The 23,498-nt window shown below is 34.5% G+C and overlaps 1 protein-coding gene and 1 long non-coding RNA gene across 13 annotated transcripts in view; one reads left to right on the plus strand and one right to left on the minus strand.

The window, feature by feature from the left end:
• LOC138925565 (uncharacterized) overlaps positions 1–19,362 on the minus strand; it is a 34,541-nt gene extending 15,179 nt beyond the window's left edge. The window contains exon 1 of the long non-coding RNA XR_011441805.1: positions 19,010–19,362. This is a non-coding gene — a long non-coding RNA (uncharacterized lncRNA). The remainder of the gene's footprint in view (positions 1–19,009) is intronic.
• LOC108124857 (adenylate cyclase rutabaga) overlaps positions 1–23,498 on the plus strand; it is a 71,902-nt gene that overhangs the window by 16,625 nt on the left and 31,779 nt on the right. For 7 of the 12 annotated variants that reach the window (XM_070276344.1, XM_070276334.1, XM_070276339.1 and 4 more), the window contains exon 3: positions 10,852–10,945. The exons of the other annotated variants lie outside the window; for them this stretch is intronic. The gene's annotated coding sequence lies outside the window, so the exon portion shown is untranslated. The remainder of the gene's footprint in view (positions 1–10,851; positions 10,946–23,498) is intronic. 12 annotated transcript variants of the gene reach the window in all.

The following is a 23,498-nucleotide window of genomic DNA, read 5'->3' on the forward strand; positions in this document are numbered from 1 at the left end:
AAAGAGATCAGAAATATCTTCTACTATCCTTACTCGTCTGTTTTTCTATGGCTCTGTTTTTGGTATGGATTCTAGTGCCTCCCTTAACACCAATTTAAAGTATCATAAAATCAACTTCGAGGGTAGCCTAGATGGATAGTGCGCGGTCCTTATTCATGGGGTCCTGGGTTCGATTTCATTATTCATCCGAAACTTCCGTCACTTATTTTTATACCCTTGCAGAGGGTATTATAATTTTGTCCAAAAGTGTGCAACGCAGTGAAGGAGACATCTCCCACCCTATAAAGTATATATATTCTTGATCAGGATCACCTCCTGAGTTGATATGAGCATGTCCGTCTGTCCGTCTGTCCGTCTGTCCGTCTGTCTGTCTGTTTCTACGCGAACTAGTCTCTCAGTTTTAAAGCTATCGTCTTGAAACTTTGCACACACCCTTCTTTCCTTTGCACGCAGTATATAAGTCGGAACGACCGGGATCGGCCGACTATATCCTATAGCTGCCATATAACTGATTGATCGGAAATGGTATAACTTTGATGTTTTTAGAGTTACAGAGTTCAAATTTGACATGAGTGCTATTTTTGGCAAAACATTACGACATGCCAAATTTCATTAGGATCGGCCGACTATATCTTATAGCTGCCATATAACTGAACGATCGGAAATGACCCAACTTTCGTGTTTTTGAAGATAGAAAGCTGAAATTTAATACAGATTCTATTTTTGGTCGGTTGATCCAACCTACCAAATTTCATAACGATCGGCCGACTATATCTTATAGCTGCCATATAACTGAACGATCGGAAATGACCCAACTTTTGTGTTTTTGAAGATAGGAAGCTGGAAATTGGTACAGATTCTATTCTATATTCCGGTTTTAACTGCAAGGGTAAATCAACTTCGGCTCCGCCCGAAGTTAGCTTTGCTTTCTTGTTACAACAATTGTAATAGAATGCAATTAAAAATAATAATAAGAACTTAAAAATTAACAGTAAAACAAGAAAGGAAAGCTAACTTCGGGCGGAGCCGAAGTTTATATACCCTTGCAGGTAAAACCGGATATATATCGCAAACATCGGATATAGTTGGCCGATCCTTATGGGAATAGGAATATATAATCCAATTTATTACAATACAAAATCTAAAAAAAGTCCCAAACTTCTATCTTCAAAAATACGAAAGTTGATATTTCTACCAAATACCATTTCCGATCGTTCAGTTATATGGCAGCTATAGGATATAGTCGGCCGATCCTAATGAAATTTTGTAGGTTGGATCAACTGACTAAAAATAGAATCTGTATTAAATTCCAGCTTTCTATCTTCAAAAACACGAAAGGTGGGTCATTTCCGATCGTTCAGTTATATGGCAGCTATAGGATATAGTCGGCCGATCCTTATGAAATTTGGCATGACGTAATGTTTTGCCAAAACTAGCTGTCATGTCAAATTTGAACTCTCTTACTCTAAAAACACCGAAGTTATACCATTTCCGATCAATCAGTTATATGGCAGCTATAGGATATAGTCGGCCGATCCGGGCCGTTCCGACTTATATACTGCGTGCAAAGGAAAGAAGGGTGTGTGCAAAGTTTCAAGACGACAGACAGACGGACAGACAGACGGACAGACGGACATGCTTATATCAACTCAGGAGGTGATCCTGATCAAGAATATATATACTTTATAGGGTCGGAGATGTCTCCTTCACTGCGTTGCACACTTTTGGACAAAATTATAATACCCTCTGCAAGGGTATAATAAAAGTAAATACAAATAGAATCAAAAAGAACCGCGGTTGTTTCAATTTTCATAACGTTTTAGTTTTATGATTCTTTTTGTATTTACTTTTATTTTTTATTATTTTTTTTACTGTTAATTTTTAAGTTCTTATTATTATTTTTAATTGCATTCTATTACAATTGTTGTAAAAATAAGTGACGGAAGTTTCGGATGACAAAATGCCGGAAGGACTCCCTTGAAATTTTATAAGCATTTTATTAGCGGGACATAATGAAGAATAAAACATTTTTAAAATTGTAAAATTAAAGAAAAATATTACAATTAAGAAAAAAAAAAATAATTGTAAAAGAAAGAAAAAGTACAAAGTCCTCACGAGGATTTGAACATAAGAAAATTACACATAGAGTAACTACTCTATGCATTACGCTACCATCCTGTCTCGCTCTGCAGCGTTTAAAAATACTATTTGTTCTACCAACTATCAGATCGGCGCATAGAAAACCGAAACGAGAAATTGAAATTTGAAAGCTAAAACATTTTTACTCCGTCGTGCGAGCAGTCACACATATGTACATACATAGATTCACATTTTTGTTGACGGATACATGTAAAGAGTTCTAAAAATAGAATCGTATGAATGTGCGTTCCCCCCTCACCAACAAGCTCGACGAAAAAAGTTGACCGTTTTGGGCCCTGATGTCCCATCTATGTATGTACTTTATAATCTTTGCTATAAGGCAGTCCCCGTCAGTCCGTTAACAAAATGACAGATTCCCAGTGAAGCAGTGTTGTCCAATAAGTGTGTTAACCCTTAAAAGGTGACTAGGTGAATCATGATACAATTATACAAGGTAGTCCATTCGTTGACTTAAGTCCCTTATTTTAATTTTAACATAGTAAGCGTTGAATAGTGCGAGTGAAACGGCTATACAATACTTTGATTCATGATACAATTATAATTGTATCATGCTTTGATTAACCCTTACACGGGGCATGGGGTTAAAAGTTTTTCTTAGATTTTCTTGAATTGTATCATGAGGTGAATAAAAAAAATTATGTTCTCTATAATTGTTCTTCACCTATTTCCATAACATAATTTTTGATTATTTTGAAAGTATTCGCTTTAATTGTCTTGGTACAGGGAGTGTTGAATATTTATACCCTTGCAGAGGGTATAATAATTTTGGTCAAAAGTGTGCAATGCAGTGAAGGAGAGATCTCCGACCCAATAAAGTATATATATTCTTGATCAGGATCACCTCCTGAGTTGATATAAGCATGTCCGTCTGTCTGTCTGTTTCTACGCAAACTAGTCTCTCAGTTTTAAAGCTATCGACTTGAAACTTTGCACCCAAACTTTTGCACGCAGTATATATGTAAGTCGGAACGGCCGAGATCGGCCGACTATATCCTATAGCTTCAATATAACTGAACGATCGGAAATGGTATTTGGTTTTCTACCAACTTTGGTATTTTTGAAGATAGAAGCTTGAGACTTTTTTCAGATATTTTATTATAATAAATTGATTATATTATGATACTCTCATATTTTCAACCAACTATATCCGATGTTTGTGATATATATCCGGTTTTACCTGCAAGGGTATATCAACTTCGGCTCCGCCCGAAGTTAGCTTTCCTTTCTTGTTATTCATAAATTTAATTTCTCGATTGGGCTTAAAAAAACAAAAAAGTCAATGCATTAACACACAGTTGATGTTAAATACATATTTTAAAATTTATATGTAAAATGGCTTTACGCTTTACAGCACTATATGTAAGTGGTCTTAAAATCAAATGAAATTCAACGGCGAGACTACCTTATAGTTATTGTGTCGTGGTTTTTAGTGCCGAAATGACTATTTTTCATTTTGCATCATTCGACTATTATTTTTTTAAGTTTACATGAAAATAACCAAGTTTTGTTGTAATTGATTTGTAATTGACTGATGTTTTATTGCCTAAGAAAGAAAAAGCTAACTTTTGGGGGAGCTTACATACTTATGTATGTATACTATATACATACATATATGAGCTTAGGCTACCTTGCCTTTGCCCTTAAAAAAGGCTCGAGTTCGCTTGAAAAGACTCGAGTTCAGTCCCCGGCAAAGAAAATATTTCCAAAAATGTATAACACGACCAAAATAAAGATTTACTACAAATACTTTTATTGGATTTACAATCAAGTGTTTTCATTTTTATAGTTTTCATTGTTTTGCAACAAACGATATCCTTAGGATAGGATTTCTTACACGAAAGTGATATAAATAAAGTGATAAAATAAAACAAGAAAAGAAAGCTAACTTTGGGCGGAGCCGAAGTTTATATACTCTTACAGTTATAACCGGATATATATCGCAAACATCGGATATAGTTAATCGTCCCTTATGACAGTATCATAATATAACCAATTTATTTCAATACAAAATCTAAAAAAATAGAAAATAGTGTTTAAGGTTCCAACTTTCTGTCTGGGTCAAAAACACGAAAGTTGGGTCATTTTCGATTGTTCAGTTATGTGACAGCTATACGATATAGTCGGCGAATCTTTGTGAAATTTGGTATATCGTATTATTTTGCCAAAGCATTCATACAAAGTCCAAACTCTCTAACTCCAAAAACACTGAAGTTATAGCATTTCCGACCAATCAGTTATTATGCAGCTGTAGGATATAGTAGGCCGATCCCGTCCGTTCCGACTTTTACTACATAAACGGCGTGCAAAGGAAAGAAGGGTGTGTGAAAAGTTTCAAGTTGATAGCTTTAAAATTGAGAGACTAGTTCGCGTAGAAACGGATGGAAAAAAAAAATTAATACCCTTTGGACAAAATTATAATACCCTCTGAAAGGGTATAAATATGAAGGAAAAAAATTAGACCTAACTACCTCCGATACTAAGAAACAAAATTATTTCACTTTCAACTTTTTTTTTAATTGGTGTATCATTTATTTAGATTTCAACAGTTAAGTTTTAATTCCTCCACATTATATATGTAGTTTTATCTTCCTATGCAAACACGGTATGTGGTTCGCCCCCTACGTGGACAACTTAATTACAATTAAAATGAAAATGATAAGACTAGATTGAATGAATAAACTAGGTATAGAACATAGTTTTAATCAAACAATAAATAAATTAATTATAAAATTTAAATTTTAAGGTCGCCTTTCTTTAAAAAAAAGGATCATTCTATCCTCAACTTGTGTATTCGAATTTGGTTATAATTTAAGTAAAGAATTAAAAGTATTATGAATATTAAATAAGGCTGTGTGCTTTCAGTTTGATGTGGTTCAGAATAACAATATTTTGAATAGGAAACGTAAAAAAAATGAACAATAAAACCATTGTTTGATTTAGGCATCCCATTAAGAGAAATACTTTCGAATTGAAAACCTCAAAACGCAAAAGCAGCCAAAAATGAATTCAGTTTAATTAACTGCCAATGGGAATGCGAAAGATGTTTGTTTAGACTAACTGGCAAAAATTTTTAATTATGAGTAGTTCGCGTATAGTCGCATATGCAGCTCTTCCAAGTGCTTCGCGGCAGATCAACTCTTGGAATGTAATCACATGCAGTACCTTAACAAAAATTTCAATTATAAATATGTTCTACCCTGGACCGTAGATTATAAATATAATGGCTAGAACAATTGACGACCAGAACCGCATTTTCCATTATTGTTTCGACACTTCTGCTGAGAGCTTAGCCGAACAGGCTGATTTGACAACCTAGACAGACAGCTTCCAATGACTAAGAAACGAGGCTACTGTCCGAGTGTCCGCCTGTCAGTTTCCCCGCCTGTAGTAGATATTGGCGTGGCAGCCAATCTTCCGTCTAATTAAAAACACAGATCAGAACAGAGGAAAAATTTACATATATACCTTTGTGTATATTGTTACTCCTGAAAACATTTCCGAGTTCCAAGATTCTAAGTAAAAACCAAATTATGATTTCGACCGTGTTCTCTGTGCGGATTGTATTTTTAAACGGAACAGCTCAAAGGGGGAGATGCATTTACACAAGATTAACCCTTGGGATATCAACTCCAGAGTTCCATCAAATTATATAACACACCGGAGGGAATGTGTTAAAAATAACATTTTTATTGATTTTATTATGTGCGATGGCCTTTCGGAGTAATTTCCAGGGGCGCCCTTGCCTTGCATTTGGCTTTGCCAATCGACTCATTGTCTACATGTTTCTACATATGCATGCTCGATGCGTCTGCAGATGTTTTTAAGGGGTTATATACAGTTGTGATATATGAAAAAATCGATTTTTTTTTATTGCATATTCTTGAAGTATATTCTATTGGGAATACTCTCACAAAAATTCATAATGATCGGAGCATTAGAACCGAAGCTGTAGCTATTTATAGCACACTATCTGCATATAAAACTTGAACAAACTTGAAACTTTAAACGCGATTATCTCAGAATCTTTTTTTTGGGAAATTACTTTTGCGGTGGACACGATTACTAAAAAACTACTTATCCGATCAACACCAAATTTTGACCACTTATTTATTATTATTAGGATTGGCCGATAGTGTACTATAGTTGTCATATTAGTTATACTAAAACTCGGAAACAATCACGAACAAAAATTAAAAATAGATAGAAGCTTCTAAAATCATATTATTGGAAGTTGATCTATTAATAGAAATCCCATATAGGTTGACCATCCATGTCGAATTTTCAAAGTACAATACAATAGAATACAAAAAACAAATTTCTTACAACAGAAAACCAAGTGTAACAGCAAGGGTATAATAGCTTCGAATCCCCCAGAAGGTAGCTTTTCTTGCTTGTTTATAACTAATATATCTTGTGTATATCAAATACTTATTTTCGTAGGAAGATGATGCATAAACACTTTGCTTAGACACGGCAATACATTTTTGAGTTTATATTTGACGGAAGCTGTTTTTCATTTCAAGTTTCTGCGCAAAGTTAAATAACTTTTTAAAATGTGTATTTGTACATACAAATTTTATTCTTTATTTATTCTTTTGAATAAATGAAGAAATGAAAAGTGGGGAATTTGAGTTGATAAAGAAAGACTGCAGTGGGAAGTTTTGTCCTTGAAAACAGATCTGTTTGAAATTTAAGCAAATTTTCTTTTATAAAAAAAAACAAGAACGAAAAGGTTTGATGCAGGTGGAGCTCCAATCGGAGATTACTCCATTACTGCGTTGCACACTTTTGACCAAAAATATATTTATTTCTTTTCATATTCTGTTATTACAAAGTATAAAATCCTGGCAAGAGTTCAAAACTATCTTTTTCAATTCAAAAATAATTCATAAAGCTGGAAATAATAATTCATTTGGAAATAATTCCAAAAATTCAATTCTATTCCAATTCAAGCTGTTACTTAGTGTAATTACTTAAATGAAAAGTTATTAGTGTCAGAGTACAGACCCAGTTATTAGTACAGACCCAGACTCTAGAAATAAGAATTTCGTTGTTTTAAGCTTAGAGATACACGATACATATATTTAATGATTAATTTAAGAAATTACTCGGATATAAAAAGGTACAATCAGGTACAATTACATGGTTTAATATTGACTGAATGTCATAAAATAAATTTATTTTAATTTATTAGTATACAATGTACTTATCTGTAAGTTCTTTTTTGACATATTGTGACAAAAGCCATTACAAAATAATATAATAATAATAAAATATTCTCAATGGTCCAATTGTTCTCAACAATACTTCAAGAACTTTAATGAGAAAAGGAGGTTTTTCAAGTACCTTGAGCAAATTGCATACCCTACCAAGATCTACCATGGTTTGGTTCTATTTAAACAAAAGGCACACTTGTAAGAACAGATTTACATTATTTGATTCCCATAAAAACGGTATATTATGTTTATTTCATATGAACAAATCAACCTGAGAATACTGGACGACTATATCCCTTTATTTCAAAGGAACTTAAGATGTAAGCTTCTAGACAAAATGCAACACTCTCGACAAGTCGTATCTTTAAGTATTTTGCTTAAAGACTTTTTCTGGAAAATACAATGCGGCTGTTCAGTGAAAAAAGCTAAAACCTACTGAACTCATCATATTGGAGACAGTGTGTGAAGCTTGAGGAACAAATTCGAGAGGGCTGCGTTTTCAAATTTTTTTTATTGTATTGTATCTGCCAGTGCCATTGCACTGCATTGAAAGAGTCACGTAAACAGAGGTATTGGGTGGAACCCACCTGAGTTTTCCTTAGAGATAAGCCGACAGTTCACATTCCCCCACCCCCTGACGCTCACCGATAACCTGGCTCGACAATGGAAGCCAGAAAGTATTCTCCGCCTTTGTCCGATAAGCGCAATGGGGATGATTTTTGTTCGGAACTAGCAGCAAATAGATAGTCTAGATTACAAAGAGAACACACTGTAGTAGTACTTGTAGTATTTCCAGTATTTCCGGTCCTTTTAGGATGTAAGTGAATTTCTGATCAAATGAATTGTAACAACTTAAATAACATATAGGTGTGTTTCATTAGAAAACAAGAAAGAAAAGCTAATTTCGGGCGGAGCCGAATTTGATATATTTGATATATATCGCTAGTTGGTCGATCCTTATGAGAATATGATAATATAACCCAATTTATTATAATAAAATATCTAAAAAAAAGTCCCAAACTTCTATCTTCAAAAATACCAAAGTTGGTATTTCTACCATAAACCATTTTCGATCGTTCAGTTATATGGTAGTCCGCCGATCGTCATGGAATTCGGAAGGTCGGATTAACTGACCTGAAAATACAATCTGTAATAAGTTTCAGCTTTCTATCTTCAAAAAAACGAATGTTGGGTCATTTTCGATCGTTCAGTTATATGGCAGCTATAGGATAAAGTCGGCCGATCCCTTTGAAATTTTGGCATGTCGTATTATTTTACCAAAAAAAGCTCTCACGTCAAATTCGAACTCCCCAACTCTAAACACACCAAAGATATACCATTTCCGATCAATCAGTTATATGGCAGCTATAGGATATAGTCGGCCGATCCCGACTTATATACTGCATGCAAAGGAAAGAAGGGTGTGTGCAAAGTTTCAAGTCGATACCTTTAAAACTGAGAGACTAGTTTGCGTAGAAACAGGCAGAAGGACATGCTCATATCAACTCAGGAGGTGATCCTGATTAAAAATAAATATACTTTATAGGATCGGAGATGTCACCTTCACTGCGTTGCACACTTTTGGACAAAATTATAATACCCTCTGCAAGGGTATAAAAATCACATAACGGTTGGTTATAATGTTAGATATGTATATACATATAACGGCTTTTTACGGTTAATTATAAAGGATATACTCGGCTGATGGGTTGCTTATCTTTATAAATAAGATTTTGAATAGACAATTTTATAATTTAGTTGTGGAAGCAAAAAAAAAAAATGTTACCACTGGGAACAACGAGTTCTTTTATTTCTTAACAACGAGTATATTTTCATTGTCGGAAATTTGGTTTAGTCTGCTTAAACATTGAGTAGCAATATATGTAGTTTTAAAACACCTAACCCATCCAAGTCCAAGTTCCAAATCGGATAGTGTATCTCTTATACTTTTCGATATCCACGCGTTATAAAATTTAGCCCGATTGTATGGAAAATGGTATATACATATATATGGATATATCTCCTCCAAAAATCGGCGAAATATATCCTCCAAATATATATTAACTATATAATAGTTTGGCATAAAAAAAACTTCCAGTACTGCGCTAAAGAATTTCGATTTGTGTGGGCGTGAGGGGCGTGACAAAACTTTGAAACTAACTTTAACTGCGTGGCGATATCGACTCGGCTGTTGATGCTGATCAAGAATTTATATACTTTATGGGGTCGCAGATGATTCCTTCTCTATGTTATATACATACACGACTACAATGTAACCTTGTACCCTAGGAGTACCGGGTATAAAAAGCAATTGGCGACACAAAGTGGCAGCATCGAATATTTTACATGTGTATAAATAAACACATTATTTTTCGATGGCGAAGCCGTGGAAGTTGATGGATGGCGAAAACCGGCTACGGATGCACTAATTGATTTTATCTCGACCCCTTGCAAGGCCAAAGCCAAAAAGGGAAGTTTTGGGGGCTTTATAAACCCACCCGTATAATTAAATGCGGCAAGTAGGTTGAGGCTGGGGTATAATTAGTTTTTCTACGAATAGCCAAGCGAGCAACTTTGTTGTCCACCAGAACTGCAGACATCACATATGTATGAGCACTCTATAAAGTATTCGTTTTCCATTGAAAGAACCCGACCACGATGCGAATGTGTGTTGTTGGACTTGGAAATCAATTTTCTACCACATGGCGGATAAGCCCTGGGGCTCTGAATTTCGCGTTAAGGGGAATTATCTGTACCATTTTTAAAAAATCGAAAAATTTTTGTTTCGCTTAAACATTTTTTTAGGGTGTTAAAAATAACATATTTAAAGATAGAGTCCGGCAAAAGTGCCAAAGTGTTGAAATTTTCCATTCTGCGGCGATGCCTCACAGGTATATCCCAGGTATATATCACAGGTATATTGTAAGTACTGTACAACTTTAAACGCGTTTTTCTCGAAACCACTTTTTTTGAGACTGCCGGAAACTTAACTAGAACAAATCTTAACCGATCGATTTTGAATATTGACAGTATATTTAAAATAACTTTATCTATCGACACACTTAGGATTTTTTTATATTGCTTACTTTTTTTTATTAACAATTTTGTGACTTTTTTTCGTGAAAATTTTAACTCTTTTTTCAATCACTCGCCATTTTTCAAAAAATCAATATATCGAAAAAATCCTACGTGCGTCGATAGCTGTTGGTAGCTGTAGAAACTAACGAAAATTTGTTATTTGTTCTACATCAAAAATTAAGGACGTTAGCTGTCCGGCCATGGACTCCCTTCAAAAAAAAGAGCCTACGAAGAAATGCTGCACAGCCGCCATTTTGTTTTCGATTTATTCGAAATTATATTCGAATTTATTTTGTACTCCGCATCTAATATTATAAAACCTAATTTACAAACTTTCGATAGGCTTTTTCATTTGGCGAAAAAAAATTCCAGAAAATCCGTTTTTTTTTTCCCCCAGTTACTCGGATGTCCCCCCATAAATGGATTGATGGATGGGACTTGTTATGATGATACATGCGATCAATCTTAAGACTAATATTTGTCTTTACCAAGTAAGCGTTTACATTACCCACTTTTGGACGGAAAGCTATTGTCAAATTTGTTTTTGATTATTATTGATCGCCGAATCGAATTTTCTTCACCTGCCGTCCAAACGAATTCAAATATACATATTAGGGCGGGTCAATTTGTTCCTGTCCAAAAAATCCTGAAAATCGTCCCCCATAATCGGAATCTACGAAGAATTCTAAGAAAATTTCACCAAGAAACCATGTGTCTAAAATGAATTCCTAGCTCGCGCCGAGAAGCTTCAAGATTGCATATATCCTCGAAATATCTGCTAAAATACCACTGCCAGATCCGGCAATTCCATCGCACATACAGGGCACCGAACGATGTGTGCAGTTGTTAACACATGTCTCACGGCGAGTTATGCGACAGAATCGAGATGCTGTTATGTCATTGACTTTAGAAAGTCGTTCCAAAGTTCCTCAAATGGAGTCAAAGAAAGACTTCAGATTCTATTAAGATGACGGTATAGTCCAAGTCAAGAAAATGCAAAAACTACCTACTTGTTTGAAAGCAAATAAACTTTATATTAAAAAATTAAATTAAATTCCGCCTTTTATCATGCCACGCCTACTTTTATTTAGTTGCTTAAAATGCCTTTGAATATATATTTAATTTTTCAGATCGATACCGTACTTCGTTAAAAAGTTACAGACTCATTGATCCAACTTTCATATAAGGCTATGAGGCTAAGTACATGGCTAGTTTGACTCTTTCTTTAGAAATTAAAAATAATTTATAAGTTAAATAAATTAAAAAAAACAAGAAAGGAAAGCTAACTTCGGGCGGAGCCGAAGTTTATATACCCTTGCAGTTAAAACCGGATATATATCGCAAACATCGGATATAGTTGGCCGATCCTTATGAAAATATGATAATATAACCCAATTTAATATAATACAAAAACCAAACCTAAAAATATCCCAAACTTCTATCTTCAAAAACACAAAAGTTGGGTAATTTCCGACCGATCAGTTATATGGCAGCTATAGAATATAGTCGGCCGATCCTTATGAAATTTAGTAGGTTGGATCAACTGACCAAAAATAGAATCTGTACTAAATTCCACCTTTCTATCTTTAAAAACACGAAAGTTGGGTCATTTCCGATCGTTCAGTTATATGGCAGCTATAGGATATAGTCGGCCGATCCCTATGAAATTTGGCATGTCGTAATGTTTTGCCAAAAAATGCTCTCATGTTAAATTTGAACTCTCTAACTTTAAAAACGTCAAAGTTATACCATTTCCGATCAATCAGTTATATGGCAGCTATAGGATATAGTCGGCCGATCCGGGCCGTTCCGACTTATATACTGCGTGCAAAAGAAAGAAGGGTGTGTGCAAAGTTTCAAGACGATAGCTTCAAAACTGAGAGACTAGTTCGCGTAGAAACGGACAGACAGACAGACAGACGGACAGACGGACAGACGGACAGACGGACATGCTCATATCAACTCAGGAGGTGATCCTGATCAAGAATATATATACTTTATAGGGTAGGAGATGTCTCCTTCACTGCGTTGCACACTTTTGGACAAAATTATAATACCCTCTGCAAGGGTATAAAAATTATAAAATTTGTTGTAAAAAGATGAATCAGAATTGACTCCAACATAATTGGAAAATGCGTACGTTTTTTTTAAATACATTAAAATGTCTTAAATACCTCGAAATATCTTATGTACCTCATAGTGCAATCTTGAAGCTTCTCGGCGCGAGCTAGGAATTCATGGTTTCTTGGTGAAATTTTCTTAGAATTCTTCGTAGATTCCGATTATGGGGGACGATTTTTGCGAAAAAAAATTGACCCGCCCTAATACATATACATACATAGACATCGTTAGTGGGCCATATAGACCCTGTTCTATTCTATAATGAAGGAGATTTCGATTTTCTTTTTTCTAAATGTCAGATTGCGTCATTGGCTTTTCTATGGCTTTTTGCTTAATTTATGGCTGGGCGCCAGACGACAAAAGCGAAAATTGGAAATTGAATTCTGATTGATTAGTCGAGAGTTGCAAGGCCGTCAAATTGTCTGGATGCCGACCTCGATACGATTAATGCGTGGTCCATCAGCTTCATCTGATTTTCTTCAGGGTGAATTCACCCAATCACGTGCGAATTCTACTTGATTGAAATGGAAACCAAGCCCCTCATTATATTGGGGAGGTGGGGCTACCTGTCATAGAACCGCAAGTGTCCGTCAAACGAAAACATTTAAAAAACACGAAAAATTCTCAAAAATAATTTTTTTGAGGTAGACGTCAGGCAAATAAATAAATACCCAAAGTCCATACACATGTCCGATTTATTTCCAAAAATTACATGATTTCTATACACTTGAAACAACAAAATGAACTATTCATATTTTAGAAATCATAAGAAATGTGTGTATATTTGATGAGAGTTGAAATTAATGAAAAGTAAAACACTTTTTGTTCAATAATTTAAATAAATTAAATTCCCAATTTAGCAAAATTTAACTACAAGCTATAATTTTCCTATTTATTATTTTTGTAACTGGTATAACTATAAAACACGGTAATAATAATACTTATAGAAAACTATAAAATTATTTTTATAAAATGAAATAATATTGTACAATTAAAAAAGTAGACCTAAATGTTCCTAGAACTTTCACCTTTCTTCCCTCCCAGTATATCCTTTAAAGATACTTTCAGTAGCGGGTTATGTAAATACTTTTTATTAATTATATAAGTACTCTGAATTTGTGTTCAGAATCAAATATTGCTTAATGAGCAATGCTCATGATAATGAAACTTTAGTCAATATAAACCTTAAAAGTGTTCTTTACCTTTTCGGTGCAAGTATACTTTAAACACTAATGTGCCACATTGGGCGTATAGAATACCTCATACATTTACTTTAGATTGACAAACTTAAAGTAAATTTTACTTTTTTCATTAGTTAATACATACTATTATATACATATACATATATATAAAATACATACTATTATGTATTATATTATGTATTATGTATTATAATATTAGTATGTATTATTAACCCAATATTTAACGTAAATACCATTTTATTCTTAAAATCGAGCTACGTATTTGAAATACCTTAAGAAATTTTTTAAAATTAATAAAAATTTTTTTCGGCCCGTTCCATATTAATTAAATTAAATTTGTCATGAATATTCCTCAAATATCTCGCTAAATCACAAACTAACTAAACATAAAACTTTTTAATTTTAAATGTCTTTTAATGATTTTTTAATGTAAATAAAAAAGTTTAAATATATGAAAAGTATTATTTTGATGATCGATGGCTATTGCTATTTTATGGAAAAACTGAACTCGGTTAATTTAAATAAAACTTAACTAACTTTAACTTTCGTTTTTTTTTTGTTTGTGCGATAGCGATATTCATTAGAAGAGAAATTTTTTTTTTTTTCGTTTTAAGAAAGCCATAGGACTCTGATTCGTGACTTTTTTTTACTTTGGAGATGCATAATAAAGAATAATTTGTTTTTCTTTTTTTTTTATACTTTTCGAATACAAATAAACAAATTATAAAAAATGGGTTCTGTGCCCCGTTTGTTCAAAATGGGAGGATCCCTCTTAAGCAAATTAAAAGTACACATATGAAGTAAAACTGAGTAAATACATACTTGATTTATTTCTTTCAATGTATTTGGAAATTGATGACAAATGTTGTGGGTGGATGGATGGGGTTAGTTGATAGAGTTCTTCTACTGTTGAAACTATTCAATCTCCTTCTAGCTAATGCGATTCATCGATCAATGGCAAGCTGACAGCGCTCGTATCATACGAATTCATTTAGCTTAAGCTCATTTAACTAATTTCGCCGCAATGGCATTGAGAAAAATAACATCTCGAGCAACAGCTTGCAGCATTTACATATGTAGGACACATTAATATCATTTCCAAAATACGCACGAAATTCCCACTTGATATGAATTTATAATGGCAGCCATTATTCCGGTTTGTTTTGGCTTTTTGCTGGTAGCGGCCGTTTAGCAGCTCTCTGTTCAAACCTAGGCCGTGCAACGTTCGACTATTTACACTTGCATAACTCAGAAATGTTTTCGGACAAGTAGAATAAATAAAATTTTGGACAAGCGCCGTGCATACACATCAAGTTCGGCCATAGTCTGGGTGTGTGTACGTAATATGAAAATATTCACGTCTCATTATATTATTGTCACTGCGAAAATGCAAATTCGAAATGCGCACATCCAAAATGATTCAAACAGCCCACATAGAGCCGAACCATAGAGCCGAACCAGAGCCAGGCGGCGCAGGCAAACAAATTGGCGACAAATCAACGAAATAGTCCCCACCGCTGACTGGCTTTCCGACTGCCTGACGGTATGCGTATGCCTTTGTTTGTGGCGGAATCTTTTCGACAACTGTTTAAACACCAGGCCCAACATGATCCGCTGGTTGGGGGATTAACAGGGTTGTTTTATTCCAAAAAGAGCCTAACACGATCGCTGTTGGAAAGTTTATTGACCAGAAACCGAAAGTTCTTAACTCTAAAGGTCTCTTGCAACATTTGGGTAATGGAAAGATTGTTGTATCTTGTTGACCAGTTATATTATACAAAAATTATATTATATATTATACGTAAAGTAAGAAATACATCGATAGACTACATAACCACGAAAATAATTTTTCCTTAAATCTAGTAGACAATAGTTAGAAGAACACGACAATTAGAAGACTAACAAGAAAGGAAAGCTAACTTCGGGCGGAGCCGAAGTTTATATACCCTTGCAGTTAAAACCGGATATATATCGCAAACATCGGATATAGTTGGCCGATCCTTATGAATACATCATAATAAAACCAATTAACTAAAATAAAAAATATAAAAAAAGTCCCAAGCTTCTATCTTCAAAAATAAGAAAGTTGATATTTCTACCAAGTACCATTTCCGATCGTTCAATTATATGGCAGCTATAGGATATAGTCGGCTGATCCTAATGAAATTTGGTAGGTTGGTCCAACTGGCCAAAAATATAATCTGTACCAAGTTTCAGCTTTCTATCTTTAAAAACACGAAAGTTGGGTCATTTCCGATCGTTCAGTTATATGGCAGCTATAAGATATAGTCGGACGATCCTTATGAAATTTGGCATAACGTAATAGTTTACCAAAAATAGCTCTCGTGTCAAATTTGAAGTCTCTAACTCTAAAAACACCAAAGTTATACCATTTCCGATCAATCAGTTATATGGCAGCTATAGGATATAGTCGGCCGATCCGGGCCGTTCCGACTTATATACTGCGTGCAAAGGAAAGAAGGGTGTGTGCAAAGTTTCAAGACGATAGCTTTAAAACTGAGAGACTAGTTCGCGTAGAAACGGACAGACAGACAGACGGACAGACGGACATGCTCATATCAACTCAGGAGGTGATCCTGATCAAGAATATATATACTTTATAGGGTCGGAGATGTCTCCTTCACTGCGTTGCACACTTTTGACCAAAATTATAATACCCTCTGCAAGGGTATAAAAAGACATCACATACTCGATCTCTCCGATAGATAAGTAAATACAACCCACTAAAAAGATGTTATATATAAGAGCTGGAATCATTGTAAAACTGTTATTTCTGTTTATTTAATATTAATATCATACAATTTATTTATTGTTTCTAGTGACAGATTGTAAATAAAACAAGATTTAAAAAAGAAATATATACCTATATATGTATATATATTATATGTACATTCTTAATTATACAAAAAGGATTTTTTAATATTTAATCTCCAGTCGATGGTGGATTGTCATCACTCACCTTTGACAGTAAATTCTCAAGTAAATTTTTCAATTTATTTATTAAACAAAATTGTTTGTTTACATTTTTAGGCTATGTTTTCAAAATGTTGTTATGTTTGGCTTTTCAAAAATTTAAAAGTAAATTTTAACTTTCTGAAAAATAAAGTCAAAATATATTGTAAGGTGGACATAAGGTGAAAGCTAACGTTTTTTTTTGCCGAAGTACAGGGTATTATAGTCTTCTATTCTTTTCTTTGTGTGCGAGCTAAGCGTTTCCTCAAACCTACATATGTATGTATGTACATATGTACATACAATATCAGATCTTAGGGAGCTCTATGAGTCTAAAAGCTCAACTTTCATGCGTTTTTTTATAAAATATAAAATATAAAATATAAAAAAAGCTTTTTATATTTTGAATACCAATTTTGTTTAAGTTTATTTATTTATATTTAAGAAAATTGCATAAGTTAAACACGAAAGGAAAGCTAACTTCGGGCGGAGCCGAAGTTGATATACTCTCCGATATACCAAAAGTTGGGTCACTTCCGATCGTTCAGTTATATGGCAGCTATTGGATACAGTCGACCGATCCTTATAATATATAAGCTGCCATATAACTGAACGATCGGAATTGGTTTTTGGTAGAAATATCAACTTTGGTATTGTTAAAGATAGAAGTTTGGGACTTGTTTTAAATTTTGTATTATAAGAAATTGGGTTATATTATCATATTCTCATAAGGATCGGCCAACTCTATCCGATGTTTGCGATATATATCCGGTTTATACTGCAAGGGTAGATCAACTTCTGTTTTCCTTTCTTGTTTGTTTTTTAGATGTCTGGACATTTCTAGAAAAATTTATTAAAAATAATTTATGTTGGAATTCTGGGATAGACAGTTTTTTATGTTCAAGTGTCTTCAGGCTCTTGATTCCATCTCTTCTCTTGATTAATTTTGAAATAATTTTCATGTGACGCACATATTTGTTAGAAATAATTTTTCTGAGTGTTCATTTTACTAAAATATGGGTGGGATTTCTTAGGTGGTTTGCAAAGCAACGGCACCCCTTGGCTTTTCGCCCGCGTATCATCCATTATCAGACGAGGGGAGCGTACACCTTACACCAGTTAGTTGTGGTATGTGGCAATGTTCCACGTTGCTTATAAATTTTTCCATGCCTAATTGATTTAACGTCTCTGTCCCAGCCGAATATAGATATCGATCCATTGGCGGCAATCAAATATTTCACGCTGCACTCGTAAAAATTTTGTTTTGCGCTAGTAACACTAATTTTATTTTCGAAATCGATTTGTGCAGAATATTTAAATGAATTTAACGGATTGCCGTATACTAATCTCAATCAATCTCCCAACGAAACACTCTTGTCAGCAGAATTTGTTCGGCTGTGTACTGTGGGCCACTTCAACTGCGTGGGATGGCCACTGTCCTCTGTCCGCTGGTCGCTGGGACATTAGTCTAAACACTGATTGATTTCACGTCTGCTTGTGGTTGTTTAATTTTAGCGGATATTTTCAGCGCACAGAAGGAGAGGTTGGCAGCGTTACTCGATGTTCGTTGTCGGTGGACGGTTTCCCCTCCATTGCACTATGGGCCGAAACGCCGTTTTTTTTGGCAGCAACTCCAGTTTTAGAGATACTGGCCTCAAATTTAGACATACGCTTAAACTATTTTTGTCGAATTTCGAATTTTTTTGTTTTTCAAATTTGACCACGCCCACTTCGGGCGGAAACGCCATTGTTTTTGCATAAAGATATACTGGGCTAAAATTTTGCATATATGCTTGAACTATTTTTTTCGAATTTCGAAATTTATTGTTTTGGAAATTTGACCACGCCTATGGCCGCCCCCTACTTCAAGAGTTGGCCATACTGTCATTTTTACTTCATTTTTATATAAACTTAAGTTTTTCATAAAAAGAACTACAACTTTTACTAAATACGGTTCTATTAGTTATAATATTTAATTTAAACCTCTAACAGCGCCGTCTTTCCGGTGGCTCTCCCCCCAAACTCCATGAGAGAACTCATAAAAACCTGCAACATGTATTGTTTTTTCGAAAAGGGACAAAAATGGGCAAAGAAGACCAATTAAATTTGAATTCCTATATATTTATAAGTAACTTCACCTGGTTAGTTGCTTGCGCCGATATGCGACATTCCTGCTAAATAGACACTTACAAAATAATTGACAACACAGACACAAATGTAATGAGAACGCGAAATAGTTTTATTATTGATTTTTCATACCTTGATCTTTGTTTTCCATATTTAATCTGGTATTTTCACTCAATTTAAGTTAATTGTAACACAATTTAAAGTTGCCGCCAATTTGCAAGTTTCAGGATTGCAATGAATCAGCTGGTTAAATGACCGCGCTAAATTAACAGGGTTGCAATAAAGCTCAAAAAAATGTATAATTATATTTATTTGGAATGTCTATTCATCAAAATTTTGTGCATGTTAAAAAAAAACGTTTCATAATATTTTTTTGATTTTATGCCGCACTGGGACCATAGTGCATTGGTTGCGTGCCATGAACTGAACACACGTCCATTTTCCACTTCCCATTTCTCAAAGATCCACCCACCACCCAAATCCTCCCGACACACCTCACATGGCCAGCATGCAGTGGCTGAAGGTCAACTGCTCAAAATTCTTAAACGTATTCGTTACATTTTTATACCCTTGCAGAGGGTATTATAATTTTGGTCAAAAGTGTGCAACGCAGTGAAGGAGACATCTCCGACCCTATAAAGTATATATATTCTTGATCAGGATCACCTCCTGAGTTGATATAAGCATGTCCGTCTGTCCGTCTGTCTGTCTGTTTCTACGCAAACTAGTCTCTCAATTTTAAAGCTATCGTCTTGAAACTTTGCACACACCCTTCTTTCCTTGGCACGCAGTATATAAGTCGGAACGGATCGGATCGGCTCGGCCGGATCGGCCGACTATATCCTATAGCTGCCATATAACTGATTGATCGGAAATGGTATAACTTTGGAGTTTTTAAAGTTTGAGAGTTCAAATTTTACAAGAAAGCTATTTTTGGGAAAATAATACGCCATGCTTAATTTCATAAGGATCGGCAGACTATATCCTATAGCTGCCATATAACTGAACGATCGGAAATGGTATTTGGTAGAAATATCAACTTTCGTATTTTTGAAGATAGAAGCTTGGGAATTTTTTTTAGATTTTTTATTTTGATTAATTGGTTTTATTATGATGTAATCATAAGGATCGGCCAACTATATCCGATGTTTCAATATATATCCGGTTTTAGCTGCAAGAGTATATCAACTTCGGCTCTGCCCGAAGTTAGTTTTCCTTTCTTGTTTACTTTGCTTGTGGGACCCTTTGAGTGCTAATACCCAGTTCTTTCGAAGCAAAGAAGGTGTATTAATTTGGCTCGAAGGGGAAAAGTTCTTATTGACTCATTAATAATCCTCCAAAAATATAAAAGTAAAATTTCAATCCACATAAAAAAAATGTAAATAATTCGTTAAAAAGCATTGGCACTTTTTTAAGTGGCCAATACTTATGCGTATATGAAATAAATGTTTCCATACAAATAAAAATACAGTCGAATCCCGATAATTCGTACCCCGCTAAATCGAAAATCGCGATAATTCGTAAAAAATTCTGACCCCTTGAAAAAAACTCGTTAATTCGTAAAAATTCCATACATTTTGGTCCCCTCGTTAATTCATAGTATTTGGCGCAACGGAAAGAACATTGAACCTCTTATAAATCGTAATGCAATGCAAAATTTTTTGTAGTTAAAGCACCGTTTGATTTTTCAGACAGCTATGCCGCCTTTATGTCGCTATGCATCATGAACTTTGTGTTTCTCTCACTGTTTTCGTTTAGTTTGCTGTTACCAATTATTGTTACCAACAAAAAAGGAAAGCTAACTTCGGGCGGAGCCGAAGTTGATATACCCTTGCAGTTAAAACCGGAATATAGAATAGAATCTGTACCAAGTTCCAGCTTTCTATCTTCAAAAACACGAAAGTTGGGTCATTTCCGATCGTTCAGTTCTATGGCAGCTATAGGATATAGTCGGCCGATCCTTATGAAATTTGACATGTCGTAATGTTTTGCCAAAAATAGCACTCGTGTCAAATTTGAACTCTCTAACTCTAAAAACACCAAAGTTATACCATTTCCGATCAATCAGTTATATGGCAGCTATAGGATATAGTCGGCCGATCCCGGTCGTTCCGACTTATATACTGCGTGCAAAGGAAAGAAGGGTGTGTGCAAAGTTTCAAGACGATAGCTTTAAAACTGAGAGACTAGTTCGCGTAGAAACAGACAGACAGACAGACGGACAGACGGACCGACGGACAGACGGACAGACGGACATGCTCATATCAACTCAGGAGGTGATCCTGATCAAGAATATATATACTTTATAGGGTCGGAGATGTCTCCTTCACTGCGTTGCACACTTTTGGACAAAATTATAATACCCTCTGCAAGGGTATAAAAATTACCAATTATTTTAAAGCTTGAATTTTTGTTTTTATACCCTTGCAGAGGGTATTATAATTTTGGTCAAAAGTGTGCAACGCAGTGAAGGAGACATCTCCGACCCTATAAAGTATATATATTCTTGATCAGGATCACCTCCTGAGTTGATATGAGCATGTCCGTCTGTCCGTCTGTCCGTCTGTCTGTCCGTCTGTCTGTCCGTCTGTCTGTTTCTACGCAAACTAGTCTCTCAGTTTTAAAGCTATCGTCTTGAAACTTTGCACACACCCTTCCTTCCTTTGCACGCAGTATATAAGTCGGAACGGCCCGGATCGGCCGACTATATCCTATAGCTGCCATATAACTGATTGATCGGAAATGGTATAACTTTGGTGTTTTTAGAGTTAGAGAGTTCAAATTTGACATGAGGGCAAAATAATACGACATGCCAAATTTCGTAAGGATCGGCCGACTATATCCTATAGCTTCCATATAACTGAACGATCGGAAATGACCCAACTTTCGTGTTTTTGAAGATAGAAAGCTGGAACTTGGTACAGATTATATATTTGGTCAGTTGATCCGACCTACCAAATTTCATTAGGATCGGCCGACTATATCCTATAGCTGCCATATAACTGAACGATCGGAAATGGTACTTGGTAGAAATATCAACTTTCGTATTTTTGAAGATAGAAGTTTGGGATTTTTTTTAGATTTTGTATTGTAAAATATTGGATTATATATTCCTATTCCCATAAGGATCGGCCAACTATATCCGATGTTTGCGATATATATCCGGTTTTAACTGCAAGGGTATATAAACTTCGGCTCCGCCCGAAGTTAGCTTTCCTTTCTTGTTTATAATTTAATGTTTTTGCTTAATTGTTTAATTTTTATACCCTTGCAGAGGGTATTATAATTTTGTCCAAAAGTGTGCAACGCAGTGAAGGAGACATATTTGACCCTATAAAGTATATATATTCTTGATCAGGATCACCTCCTGAGTTGATATGAGCATGTCCGTCTGTCCGTCTGTCCGTCTGTCTGTTCGTTTCTACGCGAACTAGTCTCTCAGTTTTGAAGCTATCGTCTTGAAACTTTGCACACACCCTTCTTTCCTTTGCACGCAGTATATAAGTCGGAACGGCCGGGATCGGCCGACTATATCCTATAGCTGCCATATAACTGATAGATCGGAAATGGTATAACTTTGGTGTTTTTAGAGTTAGAGAGTTCAAATTTGACATGAGTGCTATTTTTGGCAAAACATTACGACATGCCAAATTTCATAAGGATCGGCCGACTATATCTTATAGCTGCCATATAACTGAACGATCGGAAATGACCCAACTTTCGTGTTTTTGAAGATAGAAAGCTGAAACTTAATACAGATTCTATTTTTGGCCAGTTGATCCAACCTACCAAATTTCATTAGGATCGGCCGACTATATCCTATAGCTGCCATATAACTGAACGATCGGAAATGGTACTTGGTAGAAATATCAACTTTCATATTTTTGAAGATAGAAGTTTGGGACCTTTTTTTAGTTTTTATATTTTAGTTAATTAGTTTTATTATGATGTAATCATAAGGATCGGCCAACTATATCCGATGTTTGCGATATATATCCGGTTTTAACTGCAAGGGTATATAAACTTCGGCTCCGCCCGAAGTTAGCTTTCCTTTCTTGTTTATTATTAAAATTTAATGTTGAATTTGAAAAATGTACATACTTATAATGTTTGTTTAATTTTAATAAAGATAAATACATATGTAAACATAATGTGAAATGTAAAAACCCCGTTTATTCGACTCTTTCATTTTTGAGCCCCGTTAAATAGAAATCTCGATAAATTGAATTCCCGTCTAATTCGTAAAAAAGTGATCCTCTTGCCATTTCGAATTATCGGGACTCGATTGTATTTTGCTTTTGACCAAATTTTCAGAGAAATTTAATTTCAAAGAATGTTTAAACTGTTTTATGCATGCTTATTGTATGTTTGCTTATCAAGTATACTTTTGTAAAATACTAAAATATTAAGAAATAGTATATCCTACATATTATATTATTATTATTTTATCTTTTTTAATTTTTAAAATAAATTAAACAATTTTTAACAATATGCCATAAGATAAACGTAGATTTTATATAACTTTGAAACTAAATATTAAAAGTACTGGGTTATTAATACTTCGAAACAATGATAATTAACATTGAAAGCTTTTCAAGTCAGGCATATATAGTAAAATATA

Source organism: Drosophila bipectinata, chromosome XR (genome assembly GCF_030179905.1).
Source record: "Drosophila bipectinata strain 14024-0381.07 chromosome XR, DbipHiC1v2, whole genome shotgun sequence".
NCBI lineage: Eukaryota > Metazoa > Arthropoda > Insecta > Diptera > Drosophilidae > Drosophila > Drosophila bipectinata.